Below are 22,421 nucleotides of genomic sequence, written 5' to 3'. Positions count from 1 at the left end.
AATATCTTTAAAAGTACGTTTTGGTCCCTGAACTTTTTCATATTTCCCGTTTAGTCCCTGCATTGCAATTCACCGGTGCTCGTTGCTCGTTACTCGTTTACGCGATAGGCGATAATAATTAAAAAAATGCAGGCGCGGACCGCAAAAATGCAAAAAAGGGGTGCAACACGAGGACTTCCCAGGAGGTCACCCATCCTAGTACTGCTCTCGCCCAAGCACGTTTAACTTCGGAGTTCTGATGGGATCCGGTGCATTAGTGCTGGTATGATCGCACCCGTCACACCTTGCACGATCATCGTATATATCTGCTGCCTTGCAACTCATTCAACCAAAATAAAAAATATCTTTAAAAGTACGTTTTGGTCCCTGAACTTTTTCATATTTCCCGTTTAGTCCCTGCATTGCAATTCACCGGTGCTCGTTGCTCGTTACTCGTTTACGCGATAGGCGATAATAATTAAAAAAATGCAGGCGCGGACCGCAAAAATGCAAAAAAAGGGTGCAACACGAGGACTTCCCAGGAGGTCACCCATCCTAGTACTGCTCTCGCCCAAGCACGTTTAACTTCGGAGTTCTGATGGGATCCGGTGCATTAGTGCTGGTATGATCGCACCCGTCACACCTTGCACGATCATCGTATATATCTGCTGCCTTGCAACTCATTCAACCAAAATAAAAAATATCTTTAAAAGTACGTTTTGGTCCCTGAACTTTTTCATATTTCCCGTTTAGTCCCTGCATTGCAATTCACCGGTGCTCGTTACTCGTTCTGTTTACGCGATAGGCGATAATAATTAAAAAAATGCAGGCGCGGACCGCAAAAATGCAAAAAAGGGGTGCAACACGATGACTTCCCAGGAGGTCACCCATCCTAGTACTGCTCTCGCCCAAGCACGTTTAACTTCGGAGTTCTGATGGGATCCGGTGCATTAGTGCTGGTATGATCGCACCCGTCACACCTTGCACGATCATCGTATATATCTGCTGCCTTGCAACTCATTCAACCAAAATAAAAACTATCTTTAAAAGTACGTTTTGGTCCCTGAACTTTTTCATATTTCCCGTTTAGTCCCTGCATTGCAATTCACCGGTGCTCGTTGCTCGTTACTCGTTCTGTTTACGCGATAGGCGATAATAATTAAAAAAATGCAGGCGCGGACCGCAAAAATGCAAAAAAGGGGTGCAACACGAGGACTTCCCAGGAGGTCACCCATCCTAGTACTGCTCTCGCCCAAGCACGTTTAACTTCGGAGTTCTGATGGGATCCGGTGCATTAGTGCTGGTATGATCGCACCCGTCACACCTTGCACGATCATCGTATATATCTGCTGCCTTGCAACTCATTCAACCAAAATAAAAACTATCTTTAAAAGTACGTTTTGGTCCCTGAACTTTTTCATATTTCCCGTTTAGTCCCTGCATTGCAATTCACCGGTGCTCGTTGCTCGTTACTCGTTTACGCGATAGGCGATAATAATTAAAAAAATGCAGGCGCGGACCGCAAAAATGCAAAAAAGGGGTGCAACACGAGGACTTCCCAGGAGGTCACCCATCCTAGTACTGCTCTCGCCCAAGCACGTTTAACTTCGGAGTTCTGATGGGATCCGGTGCATTAGTGCTGGTATGATCGCACCCGTCACACCTTGCACGATCATCGTATATATCTGCTGCCTTGCAACTCATTCAACCAAAATAAAAAATATCTCTAAAAGTACGTTTTGGTCCCTGAACTTTTTCATATTTCCCGTTTAGTCCCTGCATTGCAATTCACCGGTGCTCGTTACTCGTTCTGTTTACGCGAGAGGCGATAATAATTAAAAAAATGCAGGCGCGGACCGCTAAAATGCAAAAAAGGGGTGCAACACGAGGACTTCCCAGGAGGTCACCCATCCTAGTACTGCTCTCGCCCAAGCACGTTTAACTTCGGAGTTCTGATGGGATCCGGTGCATTAGTGCTGGTATGATCGCACCCGTCACACCTTGCACGATCATCGTATATATCTGCTGCCTTGCAACTCATTCAACCAAAATAAAAAATATCTTTAAAAGTACGTTTTGGTCCCTGAACTTTTTCATATTTCCCGTTTAGTCCCTGCATTGCAATTCACCGGTGCTCGTTGCTCGTTACTCGTTTACGCGATAGGCGATAATAATTAAAAAAATGCAGGCGCGGACCGCAAAAATGCAAAAAAAGGGTGCAACACGAGGACTTCCCAGGAGGTCACCCATCCTAGTACTGCTCTCGCCCAAGCACGTTTAACTTCGGAGTTCTGATGGGATCCGGTGCATTAGTGCTGGTATGATCGCACCCGTCACACCTTGCACGATCATCGTATATATCTGCTGCCTTGCAACTCATTCAACCAAAATAAAAAATATCTCTAAAAGTACGTTTTGGTCCCTGAACTTTTTCATATTTCCCGTTTAGTCCCTGCATTGCAATTCACCGGTGCTCGTTACTCGTTCTGTTTACGCGATAGGCGATAATAATTAAAAAAATGCAGGCGCGGACCGCAAAAATGCAAAAAAGGGGTGCAACACGATGACTTCCCAGGAGGTCACCCATCCTAGTACTGCTCTCGCCCAAGCACGTTTAACTTCGGAGTTCTGATGGGATCCGGTGCATTAGTGCTGGTATGATCGCACCCGTCACACCTTGCACGATCATCGTATATATCTGCTGCCTTGCAACTCATTCAACCAAAATAAAAACTATCTTTAAAAGTACGTTTTGGTCCCTGAACTTTTTCATATTTCCCGTTTAGTCCCTGCATTGCAATTCACCGGTGCTCGTTGCTCGTTGCTCGTTACTCGTTCTGTTTACGCGATAGGCGATAATAATTAAAAAAATGCAGGCGCGGACCGCAAAAATGCAAAAAAGGGGTGCAACACGAGGACTTCCCAGGAGGTCACCCATCCTAGTACTGCTCTCGCCCAAGCACGTTTAACTTCGGAGTTCTGATGGGATCCGGTGCATTAGTGCTGGTAAGATCGCACCCGTCACACCTTGCACGATCATCGTATATATCTGCTGCCTTGCAACTCATTCAACCAAAATAAAAACTATCTTTAAAAGTACGTTTTGGTCCCTGAACTTTTTCATATTTCCCGTTTAGTCCCTGCATTGCAATTCACCGGTGCTCGTTGCTCGTTACTCGTTCTGTTTACGCGATAGGCGATAATAATTAAAAAAATGCAGGCGCGGACCGCAAAAATGCAAAAAAGGGGTGCAACACGAGGACTTCCCAGGAGGTCACCCATCCTAGTACTGCTCTCGCCCAAGCACGTTTAACTTCGGAGTTCTGATGGGATCCGGTGCATTAGTGCTGGTATGATCGCACCCGTCACACCTTGCACGATCATCGTATATATCTGCTGCCTTGCAACTCATTCAACCAAAATAAAAAATATCTTTAAAAGTACGTTTTGGTCCCTGAACTTTTTCATATTTCCCGTTTAGTCCCTGCATTGCAATTCACCGGTGCTCGTTACTCGTTCTGTTTACGCGATAGGCGATAATAATTAAAAAAATGCAGGCGCGGACCGCAAAAATGCAAAAAAGGGGTGCAACACGAGGACTTCCCAGGAGGTCACCCATCCTAGTACTGCTCTCGCCCAAGCACGTTTAACTTCGGAGTTCTGATGGGATCCGGTGCATTAGTGCTGGTATGATCGCACCCGTCACACCTTGCACGATCATCGTATATATCTGCTGCCTTGCAACTCATTCAACCAAAATAAAAACTATCTTTAAAAGTACGTTTTGGTCCCTGAACTTTTTCATATTTCCCGTTTAGTCCCTGCATTGCAATACCGGTGCTCGTTACTCGTTCTGTTTACGCGATAGGCGATAATAATTAAAAAAATGCAGGCGCGGACCGCAAAAATGCAAAAAAGGGGTGCAACACGAGGACTTCCCAGGAGGTCACCCATCCTAGTACTGCTCTCGCCCAAGCACGTTTAACTTCGGAGTTCTGATGGGATCCGGTGCATTAGTGCTGGTATGATCGCACCCGTCACACCTTGCACGATCATCGTATATATCTGCTGCCTTGCAACTCATTCAACCAAAATAAAAACTATCTTTAAAAGTACGTTTTGGTCCCTGAACTTTTTCATATTTCCCGTTTAGTCCCTGCATTGCAATACCGGTGCTCGTTGCTCGTTACTCGTTTACGCGATAGGCGATAATAATTAAAAAAATGCAGGCGCGGACCGCAAAAATGCAAAAAAGGGGTGCAACACGAGGACTTCACAGGAGGTCACCCATCCTAGTACTGCTCTCGCCCAAGCACGTTTAACTTCGGAGTTCTGATGGGATCCGGTGCATTAGTGCTGGTATGATCGCACCCGTCACACCTTGCACGATCATCGTATATATCTGCTGCCTTGCAACTCATTCAACCAAAATAAAAACTATCTTTAAAAGTACGTTTTGGTCCCTGAACTTTTTCATATTTCCCGTTTAGTCCCTGCATTGCAATTCACCGGTGCTCGTTGCTCGTTACTCGTTACTCGTTCTGTTTACGCGATAGGCGATAATAATTAAAAAAATGCAGGCGCGGACCGCAAAAATGCCAAAAAGGGGTGCAACACGAGGACTTCCCAGGAGGTCACCCATCCTAGTACTGCTCTCGCCCAAGCACGTTTAACTTCGGAGTTCTGATGGGATCCGGTGCATTAGTGCTGGTATGATCGCACCCGTCACACCTTGCACGATCATCGTATATATCTGCTGCCTTGCAACTCATTCAACCAAAATAAAAACTATCTTTAAAAGTACGTTTTGGTCCCTGAACTTTTTCATATTTCCCATTTAGTCCCTGCATTGCAATTCACCGGTGCTCGTTACTCGTTCTGTTTACGCGATAGGCGATAATAATTAAAAAAATGCAGGCGCGGACCGCAAAAATGCCAAAAAGGGGTGCAACACGAGGACTTCCCAGGAGGTCACCCATCCTAGTACTGCTCTCGCCCAAGCACGTTTAACTTCGGAGTTCTGATGGGATCCGGTGCATTAGTGCTGGTATGATCGCACCCGTCACACCTTGCACGATCATCGTATATATCTGCTGCCTTGCAACTCATTCAACCAAAATAAAAACTATCTTTAAAAGTACGTTTTGGTCCCTGAACTTTTTCATATTTCCCATTTAGTCCCTGCATTGCAATTCACCGGTGCTCGTTACTCGTTCTGTTTACGCGATAGGCGATAATAATTAAAAAAATGCAGGCGCGGACCGCAAAAATGCCAAAAAGGGGTGCAACACGAGGACTTCCCAGGAGGTCACCCATCCTAGTACTGCTCTCGCCCAAGCACGTTTAACTTCGGAGTTCTGATGGGATCCGGTGCATTAGTGCTGGTATGATCGCACCCGTCACACCTTGCACGATCATCGTATATATCTGCTGCCTTGCAACTCATTCAACCAAAATAAAAACTATCTTTAAAAGTACGTTTTGGTCCCTGAACTTTTTCATATTTCCCGTTTAGTCCCTGCATTGCAATTCACCGGTGCTCGTTACTCGTTCTGTTTACGAGATAGGCGATAATAATTAAAAAAATGCAGGCGCGGACCGCAAAAATGCAAAAAAGGGGTGCAACACGAGGACTTCCCAGGAGGTCACCCATCCTAGTACTGCTCTCGCCCAAGCACGTTTAACTTCGGAGTTCTGATGGGATCCGGTGCATTAGTGCTGGTATGATCGCACCCGTCACACCTTGCACGATCATCGTATATATCTGCTGCCTTGCAACTCATTCAACCAAAATAAAAAATATCTTTAAAAGTACGTTTTGGTCCCTAAACTTTTTCATATTTCCCGTTTAGTCCCTGCATTGCAATTCACCGCTGCTCGTTGCTCGTTGCTCGTTACTCGTTCTGTTTACGCGATAGGCGATAATAATTAAAAAAATGCAGGCGCGGACCGCAAAAATGCCAAAAAGGGGTGCAACACGAGGACTTCCCAGGAGGTCACCCATCCTAGTACTGCTCTCGCCCAAGCACGTTTAACTTCGGAGTTCTGATGGGATCCGGTGCATTAGTGCTGGTATGATCGCACCCGTCACACCTTGCACGATCATCGTATATATCTGCTGCCTTGCAACTCATTCAACCAAAATAAAAAATATCTTTAAAAGTACGTTTTGGTCCCTGAACTTTTTCATATTTCCCGTTTAGTCCCTGCATTGCAATTCACCGGTGCTCGTTACTCGTTCTGTTTACGCGATAGGCGATAATAATTAAAAAAATGCAGGCGCGGACCGCAAAAATGCAAAAAAGGGGTGCAACACGAGGACTTCCCAGGAGGTCACCCATCCTAGTACTGCTCTCGCCCAAGCACGTTTAACTTCGGAGTTCTGATGGGATCCGGTGCATTAGTGCTGGTATGATCGCACCCGTCACACCTTGCACGATCATCGTATATATCTGCTGCCTTGCAACTCATTCAACCAAAATAAAAAATATATTTAAAAGTACGTTTTGGTCCCTGAACTTTTTCATATTTCCCGTTTAGTCCCTGCATTGCAATTCACCGGTGCTCGTTACTCGTTCTGTTTACGCGAGAGGCGATAATAATTAAAAAAATGCAGGCGCGGACCGCAAAAATGCAAAAAAGGGGTGCAACACGAGGACTTCCCAGGAGGTCACCCATCCTAGTACTGCTCTCGCCCAAGCACGTTTAACTTCGGAGTTCTGATGGGATCCGGTGCATTAGTGCTGGTATGATCGCACCCGTCACACCTTGCACGATCATCGTATATATCTGCTGCCTTGCAACTCATTAAACCAAAATAAAAAATATATTTAAAAGTACGTTTTGGTCCCTGAACTTTTTCATATTTCCCGTTTAGTCCCTGCATTGCAATTCACCGGTGCTCGTTGCTCGTTACTCGTTACTCATTCTGTTTACGCGATAGGCGATAATAATTAAAAAAATGCAGGCGCGGACCGCAAAAATGCCAAAAAGGGGTGCAACACGAGGACTTCCCAGGAGGTCACCCATCCTAGTACTGCTCTCGCCCAAGCACGTTTAACTTCGGAGTTCTGATGGGATCCGGTGCATTAGTGCTGGTATGATCGCACCCGTCACACCTTGCACGATCATCGTATATATCTGCTGCCTTGCAACTCATTCAACCAAAATAAAAAATATCTTTAAAAGTACGTTTTGGTCCCTGAACTTTTTCATATTTCCCGTTTAGTCCCTGCATTGCAATTCACCGGTGCTCGTTACTCGTTCTGTTTACGCGATAGGCGATAATAATTAAAAAAATGCAGGCGCGGACCGCAAAAATGCAAAAAAGGGGTGCAACACGAGGACTTCCCAGGAGGTCACCCATCCTAGTACTGCTCTCGCCCAAGCACGTTTAACTTCGGAGTTCTGATGGGATCCGGTGCATTAGTGCTGGTATGATCGCACCCGTCACACCTTGCACGATCATCGTATATATCTGCTGCCTTGCAACTCATTCAACCAAAATAAAAAATATATTTAAAAGTACGTTTTGGTCCCTGAACTTTTTCATATTTCCCGTTTAGTCCCTGCATTGCAATTCACCGGTGCTCGTTACTCGTTCTGTTTACGCGAGAGGCGATAATAATTAAAAAAATGCAGGCGCGGACCGCAAAAATGCAAAAAAGGGGTGCAACACGAGGACTTCCCAGGAGGTCACCCATCCTAGTACTGCTCTCGCCCAAGCACGTTTAACTTCGGAGTTCTGATGGGATCCGGTGCATTAGTGCTGGTATGATCGCACCCGTCACACCTTGCACGATCATCGTATATATCTGCTGCCTTGCAACTCATTAAACCAAAATAAAAAATATATTTAAAAGTACGTTTTGGTCCCTGAACTTTTTCATATTTCCCGTTTAGTCCCTGCATTGCAATTCACCGGTGCTCGTTGCTCGTTACTCGTTACTCATTCTGTTTACGCGATAGGCGATAATAATTAAAAAAATGCAGGCGCGGACCGCAAAAATGCCAAAAAGGGGTGCAACACGAGGACTTCCCAGGAGGTCACCCATCCTAGTACTGCTCTCGCCCAAGCACGTTTAACTTCGGAGTTCTGATGGGATCCGGTGCATTAGTGCTGGTATGATCGCACCCGTCACACCTTGCACGATCATCGTATATATCTGCTGCCTTGCAACTCATTCAACCAAAATAAAAAATATCTTTAAAAGTACGTTTTGGTCCCTGAACTTTTTCATATTTCCCGTTTAGTCCCTGCATTGCAATTCACCGGTGCTCGTTACTCGTTCTGTTTACGCGATAGGCGATAATAATTAAAAAAATGCAGGCGCGGACCGCAAAAATGCAAAAAAGGGGTGCAACACGAGGACTTCCCAGGAGGTCACCCATCCTAGTACTGCTCTCGCCCAAGCACGTTTAACTTCGGAGTTCTGATGGGATCCGGTGCATTAGTGCTGGTATGATCGCACCCGTCACACCTTGCACGATCATCGTATATATCTGCTGCCTTGCAACTCATTCAACCAAAATAAAAAATATATTTAAAAGTACGTTTTGGTCCCTGAACTTTTTCATATTTCCCGTTTAGTCCCTGCATTGCAATTCACCGGTGCTCGTTACTCGTTCTGTTTACGCGAGAGGCGATAATAATTAAAAAAATGCAGGCGCGGACCGCAAAAATGCAAAAAAGGGGTGCAACACGAGGACTTCCCAGGAGGTCACCCATCCTAGTACTGCTCTCGCCCAAGCACGTTTAACTTCGGAGTTCTGATGGGATCCGGTGCATTAGTGCTGGTATGATCGCACCCGTCACACCTTGCACGATCATCGTATATATCTGCTGCCTTGCAACTCATTAAACCAAAATAAAAAATATATTTAAAAGTACGTTTTGGTCCCTGAACTTTTTCATATTTCCCGTTTAGTCCCTGCATTGCAATTCACCGGTGCTCGTTGCTCGTTACTCGTTACTCATTCTGTTTACGCGATAGGCGATAATAATTAAAAAAATGCAGGCGCGGACCGCAAAAATGCCAAAAAGGGGTGCAACACGAGGACTTCCCAGGAGGTCACCCATCCTAGTACTGCTCTCGCCCAAGCACGTTTAACTTCGGAGTTCTGATGGGATCCGGTGCATTAGTGCTGGTATGATCGCACCCGTCACACCTTGCACGATCATCGTATATATCTGCTGCCTTGCAACTCATTCAACCAAAATAAAAAATATCTTTAAAAGTACGTTTTGGTCCCTGAACTTTTTCATATTTCCCGTTTAGTCCCTGCATTGCAATTCACCGGTGCTCGTTACTCGTTCTGTTTACGCGATAGGCGATAATAATTAAAAAAATGCAGGCGCGGACCGCAAAAATGCAAAAAAGGGGTGCAACACGAGGACTTCCCAGGAGGTCACCCATCCTAGTACTGCTCTCGCCCAAGCACGTTTAACTTCGGAGTTCTGATGGGATCCGGTGCATTAGTGCTGGTATGATCGCACCCGTCACACCTTGCACGATCATCGTATATATCTGCTGCCTTGCAACTCATTCAACCAAAATAAAAAATATATTTAAAAGTACGTTTTGGTCCCTGAACTTTTTCATATTTCCCGTTTAGTCCCTGCATTGCAATTCACCGGTGCTCGTTACTCGTTCTGTTTACGCGAGAGGCGATAATAATTAAAAAAATGCAGGCGCGGACCGCAAAAATGCAAAAAAGGGGTGCAACACGAGGACTTCCCAGGAGGTCACCCATCCTAGTACTGCTCTCGCCCAAGCACGTTTAACTTCGGAGTTCTGATGGGATCCGGTGCATTAGTGCTGGTATGATCGCACCCGTCACACCTTGCACGATCATCGTATATATCTGCTGCCTTGCAACTCATTAAACCAAAATAAAAAATATATTTAAAAGTACGTTTTGGTCCCTGAACTTTTTCATATTTCCCGTTTAGTCCCTGCATTGCAATTCACCGGTGCTCGTTGCTCGTTACTCGTTACTCATTCTGTTTACGCGATAGGCGATAATAATTAAAAAAATGCAGGCGCGGACCGCAAAAATGCCAAAAAGGGGTGCAACACGAGGACTTCCCAGGAGGTCACCCATCCTAGTACTGCTCTCGCCCAAGCACGTTTAACTTCGGAGTTCTGATGGGATCCGGTGCATTAGTGCTGGTATGATCGCACCCGTCACACCTTGCACGATCATCGTATATATCTGCTGCCTTGCAACTCATTCAACCAAAATAAAAAATATCTTTAAAAGTACGTTTTGGTCCCTGAACTTTTTCATATTTCCCGTTTAGTCCCTGCATTGCAATTCACCGGTGCTCGTTACTCGTTCTGTTTACGCGATAGGCGATAATAATTAAAAAAATGCAGGCGCGGACCGCAAAAATGCAAAAAAGGGGTGCAACACGAGGACTTCCCAGGAGGTCACCCATCCTAGTACTGCTCTCGCCCAAGCACGTTTAACTTCGGAGTTCTGATGGGATCCGGTGCATTAGTGCTGGTATGATCGCACCCGTCACACCTTGCACGATCATCGTATATATCTGCTGCCTTGCAACTCATTCAACCAAAATAAAAAATATATTTAAAAGTACGTTTTGGTCCCTGAACTTTTTCATATTTCCCGTTTAGTCCCTGCATTGCAATTCACCGGTGCTCGTTACTCGTTCTGTTTACGCGAGAGGCGATAATAATTAAAAAAATGCAGGCGCGGACCGCAAAAATGCAAAAAAGGGGTGCAACACGAGGACTTCCCAGGAGGTCACCCATCCTAGTACTGCTCTCGCCCAAGCACGTTTAACTTCGGAGTTCTGATGGGATCCGGTGCATTAGTGCTGGTATGATCGCACCCGTCACACCTTGCACGATCATCGTATATATCTGCTGCCTTGCAACTCATTCAACCAAAATAAAAAATATATTTAAAAGTACGTTTTGGTCCCTGAACTTTTTCATATTTCCCGTTTAGTCCCTGCATTGCAATTCACCGGTGCTCGTTGCTCGTTGCTCGTTACTCGTTCTGTTTACGCGATAGGCGATAATAATTAAAAAAATGCAGGCGCGGACCGCAAAAATGCAAAAAAGGGGTGCAACACGAGGACTTCCCAGGAGGTCACCCATCCTAGTACTGCTCTCGCCCAAGCACGTTTAACTTCGGAGTTCTGATGGGATCCGGTGCATTAGTGCTGGTATGATCGCACCCGTCACACCTTGCACGATCATCGTATATATCTGCTGCCTTGCAACTCATTCAACCAAAATAAAAAATATATTTAAAAGTACGTTTTGGTCCCTGAACTTTTTCATATTTCCCGTTTAGTCCCTGCATTGCAATTCACCGGTGCTCGTTGCTCGTTACTCGTTACTCATTCTGTTTACGCGATAGGCGATAATAATTAAAAAAATGCAGGCGCGGACTGCAAAAATGCCAAAAAGGGGTGCAACACGAGGACTTCCCAGGAGGTCACCCATCCTAGTACTGCTCTCGCCCAAGCACGTTTAACTTCGGAGTTCTGATGGGATCCGGTGCATTAGTGCTGGTATGATCGCACCCGTCACACCTTGCACGATCATCGTATATATCTGCTGCCTTGCAACTCATTCAACCAAAATAAAAAATATATTTAAAAGTACGTTTTGGTCCCTGAACTTTTTCATATTTCCCGTTTAGTCCCTGCATTGCAATTCACCGGTGCTCGTTGCTCGTTACTCGTTACTCGTTCTGTTTACGCGATAGGCGATAATAATTAAAAAAATGCAGGCGCGGACCGCAAAAATGCCAAAAAGGGGTGCAACACGAGGACTTCCCAGGAGGTCACCCATCCTAGTACTGCTCTCGCCCAAGCACGTTTAACTTCGGAGTTCTGATGGGATCCGGTGCATTAGTGCTGGTATGATCGCACCCGTCACACCTTGCACGATCATCGTATATATCTGCTGCCTTGCAACTCATTCAACCAAAATAAAAAATATCTTTAAAAGTACGTTTTGGTCCCTGAACTTTTTCATATTTCCCGTTTAGTCCCTGCATTGCAATTCACCGGTGCTCGTTACTCGTTCTGTTTACGCGATAGGCGATAATAATTAAAAAAATGCAGGCGCGGACCGCAAAAATGCAAAAAAGGGGTGCAACACGAGGACTTCCCAGGAGGTCACCCATCCTAGTACTGCTCTCGCCCAAGCACGTTTAACTTCGGAGTTCTGATGGGATCCGGTGCATTAGTGCTGGTATGATCGCACCCGTCACACCTTGCACGATCATCGTATATATCTGCTGCCTTGCAACTCATTCAACCAAAATAAAAAATATCTTTAAAAGTACGTTTTGGTCCCTAAACTTTTTCATATTTCCCGTTTAGTCCCTGCATTGCAATTCACCGCTGCTCGTTGCTCGTTGCTCGTTACTCGTTCTGTTTACGCGATAGGCGATAATAATTAAAAAAATGCAGGCGCGGACCGCAAAAATGCCAAAAAGGGGTGCAACACGAGGACTTCCCAGGAGGTCACCCATCCTAGTACTGCTCTCGCCCAAGCACGTTTAACTTCGGAGTTCTGATGGGATCCGGTGCATTAGTGCTGGTATGATCGCACCCGTCACACCTTGCACGATCATCGTATATATCTGCTGCCTTGCAACTCATTCAACCAAAATAAAAAATATCTTTAAAAGTACGTTTTGGTCCCTGAACTTTTTCATATTTCCCGTTTAGTCCCTGCATTGCAATTCACCGGTGCTCGTTACTCGTTCTGTTTACGCGATAGGCGATAATAATTAAAAAAATGCAGGCGCGGACCGCAAAAATGCAAAAAAGGGGTGCAACACGAGGACTTCCCAGGAGGTCACCCATCCTAGTACTGCTCTCGCCCAAGCACGTTTAACTTCGGAGTTCTGATGGGATCCGGTGCATTAGTGCTGGTATGATCGCACCCGTCACACCTTGCACGATCATCGTATATATCTGCTGCCTTGCAACTCATTCAACCAAAATAAAAAATATATTTAAAAGTACGTTTTGGTCCCTGAACTTTTTCATATTTCCCGTTTAGTCCCTGCATTGCAATTCACCGGTGCTCGTTACTCGTTCTGTTTACGCGAGAGGCGATAATAATTAAAAAAATGCAGGCGCGGACCGCAAAAATGCAAAAAAGGGGTGCAACACGAGGACTTCCCAGGAGGTCACCCATCCTAGTACTGCTCTCGCCCAAGCACGTTTAACTTCGGAGTTCTGATGGGATCCGGTGCATTAGTGCTGGTATGATCGCACCCGTCACACCTTGCACGATCATCGTATATATCTGCTGCCTTGCAACTCATTCAACCAAAATAAAAAATATATTTAAAAGTACGTTTTGGTCCCTGAACTTTTTCATATTTCCCGTTTAGTCCCTGCATTGCAATTCACCGGTGCTCGTTGCTCGTTACTCGTTACTCATTCTGTTTACGCGATAGGCGATAATAATTAAAAAAATGCAGGCGCGGACCGCAAAAATGCCAAAAAGGGGTGCAACACGAGGACTTCCCAGGAGGTCACCCATCCTAGTACTGCTCTCGCCCAAGCACGTTTAACTTCGGAGTTCTGATGGGATCCGGTGCATTAGTGCTGGTATGATCGCACCCGTCACACCTTGCACGATCATCGTATATATCTGCTGCCTTGCAACTCATTCAACCAAAATAAAAAATATCTTTAAAAGTACGTTTTGGTCCCTGAACTTTTTCATATTTCCCGTTTAGTCCCTGCATTGCAATTCACCGGTGCTCGTTACTCGTTCTGTTTACGCGATAGGCGATAATAATTAAAAAAATGCAGGCGCGGACCGCAAAAATGCAAAAAAGGGGTGCAACACGAGGACTTCCCAGGAGGTCACCCATCCTAGTACTGCTCTCGCCCAAGCACGTTTAACTTCGGAGTTCTGATGGGATCCGGTGCATTAGTGCTGGTATGATCGCACCCGTCACACCTTGCACGATCATCGTATATATCTGCTGCCTTGCAACTCATTCAACCAAAATAAAAAATATATTTAAAAGTACGTTTTGGTCCCTGAACTTTTTCATATTTCCCGTTTAGTCCCTGCATTGCAATTCACCGGTGCTCGTTACTCGTTCTGTTTACGCGAGAGGCGATAATAATTAAAAAAATGCAGGCGCGGACCGCAAAAATGCAAAAAAGGGGTGCAACACGAGGACTTCCCAGGAGGTCACCCATCCTAGTACTGCTCTCGCCCAAGCACGTTTAACTTCGGAGTTCTGATGGGATCCGGTGCATTAGTGCTGGTATGATCGCACCCGTCACACCTTGCACGATCATCGTATATATCTGCTGCCTTGCAACTCATTAAACCAAAATAAAAAATATATTTAAAAGTACGTTTTGGTCCCTGAACTTTTTCATATTTCCCGTTTAGTCCCTGCATTGCAATTCACCGGTGCTCGTTGCTCGTTACTCGTTACTCATTCTGTTTACGCGATAGGCGATAATAATTAAAAAAATGCAGGCGCGGACCGCAAAAATGCCAAAAAGGGGTGCAACACGAGGACTTCCCAGGAGGTCACCCATCCTAGTACTGCTCTCGCCCAAGCACGTTTAACTTCGGAGTTCTGATGGGATCCGGTGCATTAGTGCTGGTATGATCGCACCCGTCACACCTTGCACGATCATCGTATATATCTGCTGCCTTGCAACTCATTCAACCAAAATAAAAACTATCTTTAAAAGTACGTTTTGGTCCCTTAACTTTTTCATATTTCCCGTTTAGTCCCTGCATTGCAATTCACCGGTGCTCGTTGCTCGTTACTCGTTACTCGTTCTGTTTACGCGATAGGCGATAATAATTAAAAAAATGCAGGCGCGGACCGCAAAAATGCCAAAAAGGGGTGCAACACGAGGACTTCCCAGGAGGTCACCCATCCTAGTACTGCTCTCGCCCAAGCACGTTTAACTTCGGAGTTCTGATGGGATCCGGTGCATTAGTGCTGGTATGATCGCACCCGTCACACCTTGCACGATCATCGTATATATCTGCTGCCTTGCAACTCATTCAACCAAAATAAAAAATATATTTAAAAGTACGTTTTGGTCCCTGAACTTTTTCATATTTCCCGTTTAGTCCCTGCATTGCAATTCACCGGTGCTCGTTACTCGTTCTGTTTACGCGATAGGCGATAATAATTAAAAAAATGCAGGCGCGGACCGCAAAAATGCCAAAAAGGGGTGCAACACGAGGACTTCCCAGGAGGTCACCCATCCTAGTACTGCTCTCGCCCAAGCACGTTTAACTTCGGAGTTCTGATGGGATCCGGTGCATTAGTGCTGGTATGATCGCACCCGTCACACCTTGCACGATCATCGTATATATCTGCTGCCTTGCAACTCATTCAACCAAAATAAAAACTATCTTTAAAAGTACGTTTTGGTCCCTGAACTTTTTCATATTTCCCGTTTAGTCCCTGCATTGCAATTCACCGGTGCTCGTTGCTCGTTACTCGTTCTGTTTACGCGATAGGCGATAATAATTAAAAAAATGCAGGCGCGGACCGCAAAAATGCAAAAAAGGGGTGCAACACGAGGACTTCCCAGGAGGTCACCCATCCTAGTACTGCTCTCGCCCAAGCACGTTTAACTTCGGAGTTCTGATGGGATCCGGTGCATTAGTGCTGGTATGATCGCACCCGTCACACCTTGCACGATCATCGTATATATCTGCTGCCTTGCAACTCATTCAACCAAAATAAAAAATATATTTAAAAGTACGTTTTGGTCCCTGAACTTTTTCATATTTCCCGTTTAGTCCCTGCATTGCAATTCACCGGTGCTCGTTGCTCGTTACTCGTTACTCGTTCTGTTTACGCGATAGGCGATAATAATTAAAAAAATGCAGGCGCGGACCGCAAAAATGCAAAAAAGGGGTGCAACACGAGGACTTCCCAGGAGGTCACCCATCCTAGTACTGCTCTCGCCCAAGCACGTTTAACTTCGGAGTTCTGATGGGATCCGGTGCATTAGTGCTGGTATGATCGCACCCGTCACACCTTGCACGATCATCGTATATATCTGCTGCCTTGCAACTCATTCAACCAAAATAAAAAATATATTTAAAAGTACGTTTTGGTCCCTGAACTTTTTCATATTTCCCGTTTAGTCCCTGCATTGCAATTCACCGGTGCTCGTTGCTCGTTACTCGTTACTCATTCTGTTTACGCGATAGGCGATAATAATTAAAAAAATGCAGGCGCGGACTGCAAAAATGCCAAAAAGGGGTGCAACACGAGGACTTCCCAGGAGGTCACCCATCCTAGTACTGCTCTCGCCCAAGCACGTTTAACTTCGGAGTTCTGATGGGATCCGGTGCATTAGTGCTGGTATGATCGCACCCGTCACACCTTGCACGATCATCGTATATATCTGCTGCCTTGCAACTCATTCAACCAAAATAAAAAATATATTTAAAAGTACGTTTTGGTCCCTGAACTTTTTCATATTTCCCGTTTAGTCCCTGCATTGCAATTCACCGGTGCTCGTTGCTCGTTACTCGTTACTCGTTCTGTTTACGCGATAGGCGATAATAATTAAAAAAATGCAGGCGCGGACCGCAAAAATGCCAAAAAGGGGTGCAACACGAGGACTTCCCAGGAGGTCACCCATCCTAGTACTGCTCTCGCCCAAGCACGTTTAACTTCGGAGTTCTGATGGGATCCGGTGCATTAGTGCTGGTATGATCGCACCCGTCACACCTTGCACGATCATCGTATATATCTGCTGCCTTGCAACTCATTCAACCAAAATAAAAAATATATTTAAAAGTACGTTTTGGTCCCTGAACTTTTTCATATTTCCCGTTTAGTCCCTGCATTGCAATTCACCGGTGCTCGTTACTCGTTCTGTTTACGCGATAGGCGATAATAATTAAAAAAATGCAGGCGCGGACCGCAAAAATGCAAAAAAGGGGTGCAACACGAGGACTTCCCAGGAGGTCACCCATCCTAGTACTGCTCTCGCCCAAGCACGTTTAACTTCGGAGTTCTGATGGGATCCGGTGCATTAGTGCTGGTATGATCGCACCCGTCACACCTTGCACGATCATCGTATATATCTGCTGCCTTGCAACTCATTCAACCAAAATAAAAAATATCTTTAAAAGTACGTTTTGGTCCCTAAACTTTTTCATATTTCCCGTTTAGTCCCTGCATTGCAATTCACCGCTGCTCGTTGCTCGTTGCTCGTTACTCGTTCTGTTTACGCGATAGGCGATAATAATTAAAAAAATGCAGGCGCGGACCGCAAAAATGCCAAAAAGGGGTGCAACACGAGGACTTCCCAGGAGGTCACCCATCCTAGTACTGCTCTCGCCCAAGCACGTTTAACTTCGGAGTTCTGATGGGATCCGGTGCATTAGTGCTGGTATGATCGCACCCGTCACACCTTGCACGATCATCGTATATATCTGCTGCCTTGCAACTCATTCAACCAAAATAAAAAATATCTTTAAAAGTACGTTTTGGTCCCTGAACTTTTTCATATTTCCCGTTTAGTCCCTGCATTGCAATTCACCGGTGCTCGTTACTCGTTCTGTTTACGCGATAGGCGATAATAATTAAAAAAATGCAGGCGCGGACCGCAAAAATGCAAAAAAGGGGTGCAACACGAGGACTTCCCAGGAGGTCACCCATCCTAGTACTGCTCTCGCCCAAGCACGTTTAACTTCGGAGTTCTGATGGGATCCGGTGCATTAGTGCTGGTATGATCGCACCCGTCACACCTTGCACGATCATCGTATATATCTGCTGCCTTGCAACTCATTCAACCAAAATAAAAAATATATTTAAAAGTACGTTTTGGTCCCTGAACTTTTTCATATTTCCCGTTTAGTCCCTGCATTGCAATTCACCGGTGCTCGTTACTCGTTCTGTTTACGCGAGAGGCGATAATAATTAAAAAAATGCAGGCGCGGACCGCAAAAATGCAAAAAAGGGGTGCAACACGAGGACTTCCCAGGAGGTCACCCATCCTAGTACTGCTCTCGCCCAAGCACGTTTAACTTCGGAGTTCTGATGGGATCCGGTGCATTAGTGCTGGTATGATCGCACCCGTCACACCTTGCACGATCATCGTATATATCTGCTGCCTTGCAACTCATTCAACCAAAATAAAAACTATATTTAAAAGTACGTTTTGGTCCCTGAACTTTTTCATATTTCCCGTTTAGTCCCTGCATTGCAATTCACCGGTGCTCGTTGCTCGTTACTCGTTACTCATTCTGTTTACGCGATAGGCGATAATAATTAAAAAAATGCAGGCGCGGACCGCAAAAATGCCAAAAAGGGGTGCAACACGAGGACTTCCCAGGAGGTCACCCATCCTAGTACTGCTCTCGCCCAAGCACGTTTAACTTCGGAGTTCTGATGGGATCCGGTGCATTAGTGCTGGTATGATCGCACCCGTCACACCTTGCACGATCATCGTATATATCTGCTGCCTTGCAACTCATTCAACCAAAATAAAAACTATCTTTAAAAGTACGTTTTGGTCCCTTAACTTTTTCATATTTCCCGTTTAGTCCCTGCATTGCAATTCACCGGTGCTCGTTGCTCGTTACTCGTTACTCGTTCTGTTTACGCGATAGGCGATAATAATTAAAAAAATGCAGGCGCGGACCGCAAAAATGCCAAAAAGGGGTGCAACACGAGGACTTCCCAGGAGGTCACCCATCCTAGTACTGCTCTCGCCCAAGCACGTTTAACTTCGGAGTTCTGATGGGATCCGGTGCATTAGTGCTGGTATGATCGCACCCGTCACACCTTGCACGATCATCGTATATATCTGCTGCCTTGCAACTCATTCAACCAAAATAAAAAATATATTTAAAAGTACGTTTTGGTCCCTGAACTTTTTCATATTTCCCGTTTAGTCCCTGCATTGCAATTCACCGGTGCTCGTTACTCGTTCTGTTTACGCGATAGGCGATAATAATTAAAAAAATGCAGGCGCGGACCGCAAAAATGCCAAAAAGGGGTGCAACACGAGGACTTCCCAGGAGGTCACCCATCCTAGTACTGCTCTCGCCCAAGCACGTTTAACTTCGGAGTTCTGATGGGATCCGGTGCATTAGTGCTGGTATGATCGCACCCGTCACACCTTGCACGATCATCGTATATATCTGCTGCCTTGCAACTCATTCAACCAAAATAAAAACTATCTTTAAAAGTACGTTTTGGTCCCTGAACTTTTTCATATTTCCCGTTTAGTCCCTGCATTGCAATTCACCGGTGCTCGTTGCTCGTTACTCGTTCTGTTTACGCGATAGGCGATAATAATTAAAAAAATGCAGGCGCGGACCGCAAAAATGCAAAAAAGGGGTGCAACACGAGGACTTCCCAGGAGGTCACCCATCCTAGTACTGCTCTCGCCCAAGCACGTTTAACTTCGGAGTTCTGATGGGATCCGGTGCATTAGTGCTGGTATGATCGCACCCGTCACACCTTGCACGATCATCGTATATATCTGCTGCCTTGCAACTCATTCAACCAAAATAAAAAATATATTTAAAAGTACGTTTTGGTCCCTGAACTTTTTCATATTTCCCGTTTAGTCCCTGCATTGCAATTCACCGGTGCTCGTTGCTCGTTACTCGTTACTCGTTCTGTTTACGCGATAGGCGATAATAATTAAAAAAATGCAGGCGCGGACCGCAAAAATGCAAAAAAGGGGTGCAACACGAGGACTTCCCAGGAGGTCACCCATCCTAGTACTGCTCTCGCCCAAGCACGTTTAACTTCGGAGTTCTGATGGGATCCGGTGCATTAGTGCTGGTATGATCGCACCCGTCACACCTTGCACGATCATCGTATATATCTGCTGCCTTGCAACTCATTCAACCAAAATAAAAAATATATTTAAAAGTACGTTTTGGTCCCTGAACTTTTTCATATTTCCCGTTTAGTCCCTGCATTGCAATTCACCGGTGCTCGTTGCTCGTTACTCGTTACTCATTCTGTTTACGCGATAGGCGATAATAATTAAAAAAATGCAGGCGCGGACTGCAAAAATGCCAAAAAGGGGTGCAACACGAGGACTTCCCAGGAGGTCACCCATCCTAGTACTGCTCTCGCCCAAGCACGTTTAACTTCGGAGTTCTGATGGGATCCGGTGCATTAGTGCTGGTATGATCGCACCCGTCACACCTTGCACGATCATCGTATATATCTGCTGCCTTGCAACTCATTCAACCAAAATAAAAAATATATTTAAAAGTACGTTTTGGTCCCTGAACTTTTTCATATTTCCCGTTTAGTCCCTGCATTGCAATTCACCGGTGCTCGTTGCTCGTTACTCGTTACTCGTTCTGTTTACGCGATAGGCGATAATAATTAAAAAAATGCAGGCGCGGACCGCAAAAATGCAAAAAAGGGGTGCAACACGAGGACTTCCCAGGAGGTCACCCATCCTAGTACTGCTCTCGCCCAAGCACGTTTAACTTCGGAGTTCTGATGGGATCCGGTGCATTAGTGCTGGTATGATCGCACCCGTCACACCTTGCACGATCATCGTATATATCTGCTGCCTTGCAACTCATTCAACCAAAATAAAAAATATCTTTAAAAGTACGTTTTGGTCCCTGAACTTTTTCATATTTCCCGTTTAGTCCCTGCATTGCAATTCACCGGTGCTCGTTACTCGTTCTGTTTACGCGATAGGCGATAATAATTAAAAAAATGCAGGCGCGGACCGCAAAAATGCAAAAAAGGGGTGCAACACGAGGACTTCCCAGGAGGTCACCCATCCTAGTACTGCTCTCGCCCAAGCACGTTTAACTTCGGAGTTCTGATGGGATCCGGTGCATTAGTGCTGGTATGATCGCACCCGTCACACCTTGCACGATCATCGTATATATCTGCTGCCTTGCAACTCATTCAACCAAAATAAAAAATATCTTTAAAAGTACGTTTTGGTCCCTAAACTTTTTCATATTTCCCGTTTAGTCCCTGCATTGCAATTCACCGCTGCTCGTTGCTCGTTGCTCGTTACTCGTTCTGTTTACGCGATAGGCGATAATAATTAAAAAAATGCAGGCGCGGACCGCAAAAATGCAAAAAAGGGGTGCAACACGAGGACTTCCCAGGAGGTCACCCATCCTAGTACTGCTCTCGCCCAAGCACGTTTAACTTCGGAGTTCTGATGGGATCCGGTGCATTAGTGCTGGTATGATCGCACCCGTCACACCTTGCACGATCATCGTATATATCTGCTGCCTTGCAACTCATTCAACCAAAATAAAAAATATCTTTAAAAGTACGTTTTGGTCCCTGAACTTTTTCATATTTCCCGTTTAGTCCCTGCATTGCAATTCACCGGTGCTCGTTACTCGTTCTGTTTACGCGATAGGCGATAATAATTAAAAAAATGCAGGCGCGGACCGCAAAAATGCAAAAAAGGGGTGCAACACGAGGACTTCCCAGGAGGTCACCCATCCTAGTACTGCTCTCGCCCAAGCACGTTTAACTTCGGAGTTCTGATGGGATCCGGTGCATTAGTGCTGGTATGATCGCACCCGTCACACCTTGCACGATCATCGTATATATCTGCTGCCTTGCAACTCATTCAACCAAAATAAAAAATATATTTAAAAGTACGTTTTGGTCCCTGAACTTTTTCATATTTCCCGTTTAGTCCCTGCATTGCAATTCACCGGTGCTCGTTACTCGTTCTGTTTACGCGAGAGGCGATAATAATTAAAAAAATGCAGGCGCGGACCGCAAAAATGCAAAAAAGGGGTGCAACACGAGGACTTCCCAGGAGGTCACCCATCCTAGTACTGCTCTCGCCCAAGCACGTTTAACTTCGGAGTTCTGATGGGATCCGGTGCATTAGTGCTGGTATGATCGCACCCGTCACACCTTGCACGATCATCGTATATATCTGCTGCCTTGCAACTCATTCAACCAAAATAAAAAATATATTTAAAAGTACGTTTTGGTCCCTGAACTTTTTCATATTTCCCGTTTAGTCCCTGCATTGCAATTCACCGGTGCTCGTTGCTCGTTACTCGTTACTCATTCTGTTTACGCGATAGGCGATAATAATTAAAAAAATGCAGGCGCGGACCGCAAAAATGCCAAAAAGGGGTGCAACACGAGGACTTCCCAGGAGGTCACCCATCCTAGTACTGCTCTCGCCCAAGCACGTTTAACTTCGGAGTTCTGATGGGATCCGGTGCATTAGTGCTGGTATGATCGCACCCGTCACACCTTGCACGATCATCGTATATATCTGCTGCCTTGCAACTCATTCAACCAAAATAAAAACTATCTTTAAAAGTACGTTTTGGTCCCTTAACTTTTTCATATTTCCCGTTTAGTCCCTGCATTGCAATTCACCGGTGCTCGTTGCTCGTTACTCGTTACTCGTTCTGTTTACGCGATAGGCGATAATAATT

At 45.5% G+C, this 22,421-nt stretch overlaps 65 non-coding genes across 65 annotated transcripts; all 65 read right to left on the bottom strand.

The window, feature by feature from the left end:
• Positions 1-157: 157 nt before the first annotated feature.
• LOC126684020 (5S ribosomal RNA) lies at positions 158-276 on the bottom strand. Its single transcript, XR_007642216.1, has one exon. It is a non-coding gene; the product is annotated as a 5S ribosomal RNA (ribosomal RNA).
• A 220-nt stretch (positions 277-496) lies between these two features.
• LOC126684307 (5S ribosomal RNA) lies at positions 497-615 on the bottom strand. The gene has a single exon (XR_007642492.1). It is a non-coding gene; the product is annotated as a 5S ribosomal RNA (ribosomal RNA).
• A 218-nt stretch (positions 616-833) lies between these two features.
• On the bottom strand, positions 834-952 carry LOC126684958 (5S ribosomal RNA). The gene has a single exon (XR_007643120.1). It is a non-coding gene; the product is annotated as a 5S ribosomal RNA (ribosomal RNA).
• A 225-nt stretch (positions 953-1,177) lies between these two features.
• Positions 1,178-1,296, bottom strand: LOC126684018 (5S ribosomal RNA). The gene has a single exon (XR_007642215.1). It is a non-coding gene; the product is annotated as a 5S ribosomal RNA (ribosomal RNA).
• Positions 1,297-1,516: 220 nt separating this feature from the next.
• Positions 1,517-1,635, bottom strand: LOC126684017 (5S ribosomal RNA). Its single transcript, XR_007642214.1, has one exon. It is a non-coding gene; the product is annotated as a 5S ribosomal RNA (ribosomal RNA).
• Positions 1,636-1,853: 218 nt separating this feature from the next.
• LOC126684016 (5S ribosomal RNA) lies at positions 1,854-1,972 on the bottom strand. The gene has a single exon (XR_007642213.1). It is a non-coding gene; the product is annotated as a 5S ribosomal RNA (ribosomal RNA).
• Positions 1,973-2,192: 220 nt separating this feature from the next.
• On the bottom strand, positions 2,193-2,311 carry LOC126684306 (5S ribosomal RNA). The gene has a single exon (XR_007642491.1). It is a non-coding gene; the product is annotated as a 5S ribosomal RNA (ribosomal RNA).
• Positions 2,312-2,529: 218 nt separating this feature from the next.
• LOC126684956 (5S ribosomal RNA) lies at positions 2,530-2,648 on the bottom strand. Its single transcript, XR_007643118.1, has one exon. It is a non-coding gene; the product is annotated as a 5S ribosomal RNA (ribosomal RNA).
• A 232-nt stretch (positions 2,649-2,880) lies between these two features.
• LOC126684640 (5S ribosomal RNA) lies at positions 2,881-2,999 on the bottom strand. Its single transcript, XR_007642812.1, has one exon. It is a non-coding gene; the product is annotated as a 5S ribosomal RNA (ribosomal RNA).
• Positions 3,000-3,224: 225 nt separating this feature from the next.
• On the bottom strand, positions 3,225-3,343 carry LOC126684015 (5S ribosomal RNA). Its single transcript, XR_007642212.1, has one exon. It is a non-coding gene; the product is annotated as a 5S ribosomal RNA (ribosomal RNA).
• Positions 3,344-3,561: 218 nt separating this feature from the next.
• Positions 3,562-3,680, bottom strand: LOC126684014 (5S ribosomal RNA). The gene has a single exon (XR_007642211.1). It is a non-coding gene; the product is annotated as a 5S ribosomal RNA (ribosomal RNA).
• A 216-nt stretch (positions 3,681-3,896) lies between these two features.
• Positions 3,897-4,015, bottom strand: LOC126684013 (5S ribosomal RNA). Its single transcript, XR_007642210.1, has one exon. It is a non-coding gene; the product is annotated as a 5S ribosomal RNA (ribosomal RNA).
• Positions 4,016-4,233: 218 nt separating this feature from the next.
• On the bottom strand, positions 4,234-4,352 carry LOC126684521 (5S ribosomal RNA). Its single transcript, XR_007642696.1, has one exon. It is a non-coding gene; the product is annotated as a 5S ribosomal RNA (ribosomal RNA).
• Positions 4,353-4,584: 232 nt separating this feature from the next.
• LOC126684012 (5S ribosomal RNA) lies at positions 4,585-4,703 on the bottom strand. Its single transcript, XR_007642209.1, has one exon. It is a non-coding gene; the product is annotated as a 5S ribosomal RNA (ribosomal RNA).
• A 218-nt stretch (positions 4,704-4,921) lies between these two features.
• LOC126684011 (5S ribosomal RNA) lies at positions 4,922-5,040 on the bottom strand. Its single transcript, XR_007642208.1, has one exon. It is a non-coding gene; the product is annotated as a 5S ribosomal RNA (ribosomal RNA).
• Positions 5,041-5,258: 218 nt separating this feature from the next.
• On the bottom strand, positions 5,259-5,377 carry LOC126684009 (5S ribosomal RNA). The gene has a single exon (XR_007642206.1). It is a non-coding gene; the product is annotated as a 5S ribosomal RNA (ribosomal RNA).
• A 218-nt stretch (positions 5,378-5,595) lies between these two features.
• On the bottom strand, positions 5,596-5,714 carry LOC126684008 (5S ribosomal RNA). Its single transcript, XR_007642205.1, has one exon. It is a non-coding gene; the product is annotated as a 5S ribosomal RNA (ribosomal RNA).
• A 232-nt stretch (positions 5,715-5,946) lies between these two features.
• Positions 5,947-6,065, bottom strand: LOC126684007 (5S ribosomal RNA). Its single transcript, XR_007642204.1, has one exon. It is a non-coding gene; the product is annotated as a 5S ribosomal RNA (ribosomal RNA).
• Positions 6,066-6,283: 218 nt separating this feature from the next.
• LOC126684006 (5S ribosomal RNA) lies at positions 6,284-6,402 on the bottom strand. The gene has a single exon (XR_007642203.1). It is a non-coding gene; the product is annotated as a 5S ribosomal RNA (ribosomal RNA).
• Positions 6,403-6,620: 218 nt separating this feature from the next.
• LOC126684005 (5S ribosomal RNA) lies at positions 6,621-6,739 on the bottom strand. Its single transcript, XR_007642202.1, has one exon. It is a non-coding gene; the product is annotated as a 5S ribosomal RNA (ribosomal RNA).
• A 232-nt stretch (positions 6,740-6,971) lies between these two features.
• Positions 6,972-7,090, bottom strand: LOC126684004 (5S ribosomal RNA). The gene has a single exon (XR_007642201.1). It is a non-coding gene; the product is annotated as a 5S ribosomal RNA (ribosomal RNA).
• A 218-nt stretch (positions 7,091-7,308) lies between these two features.
• On the bottom strand, positions 7,309-7,427 carry LOC126684002 (5S ribosomal RNA). Its single transcript, XR_007642200.1, has one exon. It is a non-coding gene; the product is annotated as a 5S ribosomal RNA (ribosomal RNA).
• Positions 7,428-7,645: 218 nt separating this feature from the next.
• On the bottom strand, positions 7,646-7,764 carry LOC126684001 (5S ribosomal RNA). The gene has a single exon (XR_007642199.1). It is a non-coding gene; the product is annotated as a 5S ribosomal RNA (ribosomal RNA).
• A 232-nt stretch (positions 7,765-7,996) lies between these two features.
• LOC126684000 (5S ribosomal RNA) lies at positions 7,997-8,115 on the bottom strand. Its single transcript, XR_007642198.1, has one exon. It is a non-coding gene; the product is annotated as a 5S ribosomal RNA (ribosomal RNA).
• A 218-nt stretch (positions 8,116-8,333) lies between these two features.
• LOC126683999 (5S ribosomal RNA) lies at positions 8,334-8,452 on the bottom strand. Its single transcript, XR_007642197.1, has one exon. It is a non-coding gene; the product is annotated as a 5S ribosomal RNA (ribosomal RNA).
• A 218-nt stretch (positions 8,453-8,670) lies between these two features.
• Positions 8,671-8,789, bottom strand: LOC126683997 (5S ribosomal RNA). The gene has a single exon (XR_007642195.1). It is a non-coding gene; the product is annotated as a 5S ribosomal RNA (ribosomal RNA).
• Positions 8,790-9,021: 232 nt separating this feature from the next.
• LOC126683996 (5S ribosomal RNA) lies at positions 9,022-9,140 on the bottom strand. The gene has a single exon (XR_007642194.1). It is a non-coding gene; the product is annotated as a 5S ribosomal RNA (ribosomal RNA).
• A 218-nt stretch (positions 9,141-9,358) lies between these two features.
• LOC126683995 (5S ribosomal RNA) lies at positions 9,359-9,477 on the bottom strand. Its single transcript, XR_007642193.1, has one exon. It is a non-coding gene; the product is annotated as a 5S ribosomal RNA (ribosomal RNA).
• Positions 9,478-9,695: 218 nt separating this feature from the next.
• Positions 9,696-9,814, bottom strand: LOC126683994 (5S ribosomal RNA). Its single transcript, XR_007642192.1, has one exon. It is a non-coding gene; the product is annotated as a 5S ribosomal RNA (ribosomal RNA).
• A 232-nt stretch (positions 9,815-10,046) lies between these two features.
• Positions 10,047-10,165, bottom strand: LOC126683993 (5S ribosomal RNA). The gene has a single exon (XR_007642191.1). It is a non-coding gene; the product is annotated as a 5S ribosomal RNA (ribosomal RNA).
• A 218-nt stretch (positions 10,166-10,383) lies between these two features.
• On the bottom strand, positions 10,384-10,502 carry LOC126683992 (5S ribosomal RNA). The gene has a single exon (XR_007642190.1). It is a non-coding gene; the product is annotated as a 5S ribosomal RNA (ribosomal RNA).
• Positions 10,503-10,720: 218 nt separating this feature from the next.
• LOC126683991 (5S ribosomal RNA) lies at positions 10,721-10,839 on the bottom strand. The gene has a single exon (XR_007642189.1). It is a non-coding gene; the product is annotated as a 5S ribosomal RNA (ribosomal RNA).
• A 232-nt stretch (positions 10,840-11,071) lies between these two features.
• On the bottom strand, positions 11,072-11,190 carry LOC126683990 (5S ribosomal RNA). The gene has a single exon (XR_007642188.1). It is a non-coding gene; the product is annotated as a 5S ribosomal RNA (ribosomal RNA).
• Positions 11,191-11,422: 232 nt separating this feature from the next.
• LOC126683989 (5S ribosomal RNA) lies at positions 11,423-11,541 on the bottom strand. Its single transcript, XR_007642187.1, has one exon. It is a non-coding gene; the product is annotated as a 5S ribosomal RNA (ribosomal RNA).
• Positions 11,542-11,773: 232 nt separating this feature from the next.
• On the bottom strand, positions 11,774-11,892 carry LOC126683988 (5S ribosomal RNA). Its single transcript, XR_007642186.1, has one exon. It is a non-coding gene; the product is annotated as a 5S ribosomal RNA (ribosomal RNA).
• A 218-nt stretch (positions 11,893-12,110) lies between these two features.
• Positions 12,111-12,229, bottom strand: LOC126683986 (5S ribosomal RNA). The gene has a single exon (XR_007642184.1). It is a non-coding gene; the product is annotated as a 5S ribosomal RNA (ribosomal RNA).
• Positions 12,230-12,461: 232 nt separating this feature from the next.
• Positions 12,462-12,580, bottom strand: LOC126683985 (5S ribosomal RNA). The gene has a single exon (XR_007642183.1). It is a non-coding gene; the product is annotated as a 5S ribosomal RNA (ribosomal RNA).
• Positions 12,581-12,798: 218 nt separating this feature from the next.
• On the bottom strand, positions 12,799-12,917 carry LOC126683984 (5S ribosomal RNA). The gene has a single exon (XR_007642182.1). It is a non-coding gene; the product is annotated as a 5S ribosomal RNA (ribosomal RNA).
• Positions 12,918-13,135: 218 nt separating this feature from the next.
• On the bottom strand, positions 13,136-13,254 carry LOC126683983 (5S ribosomal RNA). Its single transcript, XR_007642181.1, has one exon. It is a non-coding gene; the product is annotated as a 5S ribosomal RNA (ribosomal RNA).
• Positions 13,255-13,486: 232 nt separating this feature from the next.
• LOC126683982 (5S ribosomal RNA) lies at positions 13,487-13,605 on the bottom strand. The gene has a single exon (XR_007642180.1). It is a non-coding gene; the product is annotated as a 5S ribosomal RNA (ribosomal RNA).
• Positions 13,606-13,823: 218 nt separating this feature from the next.
• LOC126683981 (5S ribosomal RNA) lies at positions 13,824-13,942 on the bottom strand. Its single transcript, XR_007642179.1, has one exon. It is a non-coding gene; the product is annotated as a 5S ribosomal RNA (ribosomal RNA).
• A 218-nt stretch (positions 13,943-14,160) lies between these two features.
• LOC126683980 (5S ribosomal RNA) lies at positions 14,161-14,279 on the bottom strand. Its single transcript, XR_007642178.1, has one exon. It is a non-coding gene; the product is annotated as a 5S ribosomal RNA (ribosomal RNA).
• Positions 14,280-14,511: 232 nt separating this feature from the next.
• Positions 14,512-14,630, bottom strand: LOC126683979 (5S ribosomal RNA). Its single transcript, XR_007642177.1, has one exon. It is a non-coding gene; the product is annotated as a 5S ribosomal RNA (ribosomal RNA).
• Positions 14,631-14,862: 232 nt separating this feature from the next.
• Positions 14,863-14,981, bottom strand: LOC126683978 (5S ribosomal RNA). The gene has a single exon (XR_007642176.1). It is a non-coding gene; the product is annotated as a 5S ribosomal RNA (ribosomal RNA).
• Positions 14,982-15,199: 218 nt separating this feature from the next.
• Positions 15,200-15,318, bottom strand: LOC126683976 (5S ribosomal RNA). The gene has a single exon (XR_007642175.1). It is a non-coding gene; the product is annotated as a 5S ribosomal RNA (ribosomal RNA).
• A 225-nt stretch (positions 15,319-15,543) lies between these two features.
• LOC126683974 (5S ribosomal RNA) lies at positions 15,544-15,662 on the bottom strand. The gene has a single exon (XR_007642173.1). It is a non-coding gene; the product is annotated as a 5S ribosomal RNA (ribosomal RNA).
• Positions 15,663-15,894: 232 nt separating this feature from the next.
• LOC126683973 (5S ribosomal RNA) lies at positions 15,895-16,013 on the bottom strand. Its single transcript, XR_007642172.1, has one exon. It is a non-coding gene; the product is annotated as a 5S ribosomal RNA (ribosomal RNA).
• Positions 16,014-16,245: 232 nt separating this feature from the next.
• Positions 16,246-16,364, bottom strand: LOC126683972 (5S ribosomal RNA). The gene has a single exon (XR_007642171.1). It is a non-coding gene; the product is annotated as a 5S ribosomal RNA (ribosomal RNA).
• Positions 16,365-16,596: 232 nt separating this feature from the next.
• LOC126683970 (5S ribosomal RNA) lies at positions 16,597-16,715 on the bottom strand. The gene has a single exon (XR_007642170.1). It is a non-coding gene; the product is annotated as a 5S ribosomal RNA (ribosomal RNA).
• A 218-nt stretch (positions 16,716-16,933) lies between these two features.
• Positions 16,934-17,052, bottom strand: LOC126683969 (5S ribosomal RNA). The gene has a single exon (XR_007642169.1). It is a non-coding gene; the product is annotated as a 5S ribosomal RNA (ribosomal RNA).
• Positions 17,053-17,284: 232 nt separating this feature from the next.
• On the bottom strand, positions 17,285-17,403 carry LOC126683968 (5S ribosomal RNA). Its single transcript, XR_007642168.1, has one exon. It is a non-coding gene; the product is annotated as a 5S ribosomal RNA (ribosomal RNA).
• Positions 17,404-17,621: 218 nt separating this feature from the next.
• LOC126683967 (5S ribosomal RNA) lies at positions 17,622-17,740 on the bottom strand. Its single transcript, XR_007642167.1, has one exon. It is a non-coding gene; the product is annotated as a 5S ribosomal RNA (ribosomal RNA).
• A 218-nt stretch (positions 17,741-17,958) lies between these two features.
• Positions 17,959-18,077, bottom strand: LOC126683966 (5S ribosomal RNA). Its single transcript, XR_007642166.1, has one exon. It is a non-coding gene; the product is annotated as a 5S ribosomal RNA (ribosomal RNA).
• Positions 18,078-18,309: 232 nt separating this feature from the next.
• On the bottom strand, positions 18,310-18,428 carry LOC126683965 (5S ribosomal RNA). Its single transcript, XR_007642165.1, has one exon. It is a non-coding gene; the product is annotated as a 5S ribosomal RNA (ribosomal RNA).
• Positions 18,429-18,660: 232 nt separating this feature from the next.
• Positions 18,661-18,779, bottom strand: LOC126683964 (5S ribosomal RNA). The gene has a single exon (XR_007642164.1). It is a non-coding gene; the product is annotated as a 5S ribosomal RNA (ribosomal RNA).
• A 218-nt stretch (positions 18,780-18,997) lies between these two features.
• On the bottom strand, positions 18,998-19,116 carry LOC126683962 (5S ribosomal RNA). The gene has a single exon (XR_007642162.1). It is a non-coding gene; the product is annotated as a 5S ribosomal RNA (ribosomal RNA).
• A 225-nt stretch (positions 19,117-19,341) lies between these two features.
• LOC126683961 (5S ribosomal RNA) lies at positions 19,342-19,460 on the bottom strand. The gene has a single exon (XR_007642161.1). It is a non-coding gene; the product is annotated as a 5S ribosomal RNA (ribosomal RNA).
• Positions 19,461-19,692: 232 nt separating this feature from the next.
• LOC126683959 (5S ribosomal RNA) lies at positions 19,693-19,811 on the bottom strand. The gene has a single exon (XR_007642160.1). It is a non-coding gene; the product is annotated as a 5S ribosomal RNA (ribosomal RNA).
• A 232-nt stretch (positions 19,812-20,043) lies between these two features.
• On the bottom strand, positions 20,044-20,162 carry LOC126683958 (5S ribosomal RNA). The gene has a single exon (XR_007642159.1). It is a non-coding gene; the product is annotated as a 5S ribosomal RNA (ribosomal RNA).
• A 232-nt stretch (positions 20,163-20,394) lies between these two features.
• On the bottom strand, positions 20,395-20,513 carry LOC126683957 (5S ribosomal RNA). The gene has a single exon (XR_007642158.1). It is a non-coding gene; the product is annotated as a 5S ribosomal RNA (ribosomal RNA).
• A 218-nt stretch (positions 20,514-20,731) lies between these two features.
• LOC126683956 (5S ribosomal RNA) lies at positions 20,732-20,850 on the bottom strand. The gene has a single exon (XR_007642157.1). It is a non-coding gene; the product is annotated as a 5S ribosomal RNA (ribosomal RNA).
• Positions 20,851-21,082: 232 nt separating this feature from the next.
• LOC126683955 (5S ribosomal RNA) lies at positions 21,083-21,201 on the bottom strand. The gene has a single exon (XR_007642156.1). It is a non-coding gene; the product is annotated as a 5S ribosomal RNA (ribosomal RNA).
• Positions 21,202-21,419: 218 nt separating this feature from the next.
• Positions 21,420-21,538, bottom strand: LOC126683954 (5S ribosomal RNA). Its single transcript, XR_007642155.1, has one exon. It is a non-coding gene; the product is annotated as a 5S ribosomal RNA (ribosomal RNA).
• A 218-nt stretch (positions 21,539-21,756) lies between these two features.
• LOC126683953 (5S ribosomal RNA) lies at positions 21,757-21,875 on the bottom strand. Its single transcript, XR_007642154.1, has one exon. It is a non-coding gene; the product is annotated as a 5S ribosomal RNA (ribosomal RNA).
• A 232-nt stretch (positions 21,876-22,107) lies between these two features.
• Positions 22,108-22,226, bottom strand: LOC126683952 (5S ribosomal RNA). Its single transcript, XR_007642153.1, has one exon. It is a non-coding gene; the product is annotated as a 5S ribosomal RNA (ribosomal RNA).
• Between the last annotated feature and the right edge of the window lie 195 nt (positions 22,227-22,421).

Source organism: Mercurialis annua, linkage group LG5 (genome assembly GCF_937616625.2).
Source record: "Mercurialis annua linkage group LG5, ddMerAnnu1.2, whole genome shotgun sequence".
NCBI lineage: Eukaryota > Viridiplantae > Streptophyta > Magnoliopsida > Malpighiales > Euphorbiaceae > Mercurialis > Mercurialis annua.
Note: the sequence above shows the minus strand (reverse complement) of the source record. Positions and strands in the feature narration are given on the sequence as shown.